Consider the following 2,799-nt stretch of genomic DNA (forward strand, 5'->3'; position numbering starts at 1 on the left):
GAAAATAAAATTTTTCTCTGGAAATTTGCTCGCTTCGTTTAAAAGATATTATTTTCTTAAGTTACAGAACTTTAGAATGAATAAAATAATCTAAGTTTATCCCCTTTACAGTAATTGAAATGTAATTACATTTTATTCAAAGTGATGACCTACAGCTCTGAGACAAGTATTGTTGTCTATTAATGAGAGAAGTGGCGACTGACTGTGACTGTGATTTCTTCGCACGCTTCTATTAGCCTCCATTTAACGATCATTAACAAGCACTTCATACATTTTTTGCTTCAGAGTGAAACCAAGAGATATTTTAATATTATTCATTTCTGTAGGTTTATGATTTTAGAAGTTAATATCTCTTAAACGAAGCGTTTGAGAACAAACTTGCAGAGGAAAATTTTGCTTCTTGTGAAATCTTAAATTTGTATTTTAAGTTTGACGGTTTAACACGTAAACTCCTTGTATAATTTTTCAAAAAAACTTACAAAATCTGAAGAAATTGAAGATACTTTTTAGATATTTTCATAAATTTAAGTATGAAAAATTATTAATGAATAAAAATATGATATGAGATTTTTTTATAGGATAACACGCATTAAATGACATTGCGATTTTTGAAAATAGTATAAGTATCGTACAAGCACTTCTCTGATCGTAGGTGCTGACTTTTGTAGGGAATGTATGGAGTACATCAGAATTTTTCATGTGTGGAATTTTATATATGAACAATTTTTTTTAAATAATTAATGTTGATAATAATTAATATTTTCTTCTGTTTTGAGAAAGTTGAAAACGTATTTGTGTTCTATGATGCAGCAAGTTCGGTTGAATTTAGTAATTATATTGTGCATTCTGATATTGTGCATTCTGATATTCTGAGACTATAGATATTGATGCACTTATGAATAAATTCATTATAAAAAATAATATTTGGAATTTTCAACAATTACAATTAAGCGTTTCAACAAGTTGAACAAAATTTTATAAGAATTTATTAGAAGAATTTCGTTGTTCTTTATTTTGTTAGTTTTATATGAAAGTCTATAAAAAAGTCTACAAAGAGATCTTGAAAGTAATAGTGAAAATTTTGTTGTGCCCTACCCTTTTCGTCACGTTGTTCAACTTCACACATATAACAAATTGACAAGTCAGCGCCCCTGCGTCCGGTGTATTAACTCGTTAAATCATGAATGTCGTATGTCGTCGTGTATCCGGATATATTTGACATAAATGTCAATTATGATATCATGACATACGATTGTGAAAATTAAAAGACAACTGTTTTCACTTCCGAAATGATTAAATAAATATTTTGCAAAAAGGAAGAATAATGATAAAAAGAATCCTACATCAACTTTATAGAAATTGTCTTTTTTGTCTAATTGATTAAATTTTGGATATGTTATAATTTTCATCATTCTGAACAAATGTCTTTGTGGGATCAACATTCTCCTATAGCTAGTTTTTGCGCTACACAAGTCCTGAAAGATTCAGATTCAAGTTATTTTTTATCAATTGATGATTTTTCGTATATTTTTATCAATTGATGATTTATTGATGTTATATCATTATTAACAGATATATGTATAATGAATATATACTTGTATGTGCGTGCGCGCTCATATGGGTGTGTGTGTGTGTGTGTGTGTGTATGTGTATATATGTGTGTATATATATATATATATATATATATATATATATATATATATATATATATATATATATTGAGTATCCCATTTTTTTAAATGACCATTTTAAAATACATATCACTTAAACAGTGCATTTTAGAGAAAAATGTTTCAATTGAAAGTGATGATTTTGAGGGTGATGTATTTTGTCACGTTTTATCACGTTGTTTTTTCCAAGTGGAAATGTCAAAAAGATATGAAGGTCACTTTCATCTTTTTTTAATGAAATTATATGATTTTTGCACAATATAATTCCTCTAATTATTCGGGATATAAAAATATTAAAGATATCGAAAAATCAAACTTTTGAGTGTATCTTATATTTTATTCTGATACATCATGACATGAAATATTTACATATCTCATAAACTATTAACTTTTTTGATAATTGTACCTTAACACTTTTTTTGCACAGAATATTAATTGAGATGAATTAAATTGGTGTAAAGAATATATCTATTCTTTAAAGATATCAAAAGAGTGTGGGTTAGCGCCGTGTTTTCATTCATTGCCAACGTTTCGTGAACCTTGGAAGAATACATCTATTCTAAAATACCTCTTCTTAACATGAATCAAGCTGAACGACGTGGATGAATAGGTGAATTCCTTACAATTGATTCATTTCAATATTTTGTATATAAAAGTTAGTATTAAAGTATAATTGTCAAAAAGTTAATAGTTTACGAGAGACAATTAATATTTCATGTTCAAATGTATCAGCATAAAATATAAGTAATTCGAAATTTAAACTATTGATTTTTCGATATCTCTATACCTTAATATTTTTATATGTAAGAATTAAAAGATTTGTACCCTTATATATAAAATTAGAGAAATCATATTATGTATAAAGATAATCTCATTTAAAAAATGAAGGTGACCTTCATATTTTTTGGAAATCTCCATTTAAAAAAAAACATAACCAAAATACGTCCCTTTCGAAATCATTTCACTTTCATTTGAAACATTTTTCTCTAAAATGCACTGTTTAAGAGATATTTTGAAACTGTTTTTTAAATTATCTTGTATACGTGAACACACACACACACACACACACACACACGCGCGCGCGCGCGCGCGCATGTATATATTCATTTTATATATACATATATATATA

General features: G+C 27.0%; 1 protein-coding gene across 1 annotated transcript in view; it reads right to left on the bottom strand.

Moving 5' to 3' along the window:
* Window positions 1-2,799, bottom strand: part of LOC108685872 (angiotensin-converting enzyme-like) — a 14,490-nt gene that overhangs the window by 11,124 nt on the left and 567 nt on the right. The gene's annotated exons all lie outside the window — the stretch shown is intronic.

This window comes from Atta colombica, unplaced genomic scaffold (genome assembly GCF_001594045.1).
Source record: "Atta colombica isolate Treedump-2 unplaced genomic scaffold, Acol1.0 scaffold161, whole genome shotgun sequence".
NCBI lineage: Eukaryota > Metazoa > Arthropoda > Insecta > Hymenoptera > Formicidae > Atta > Atta colombica.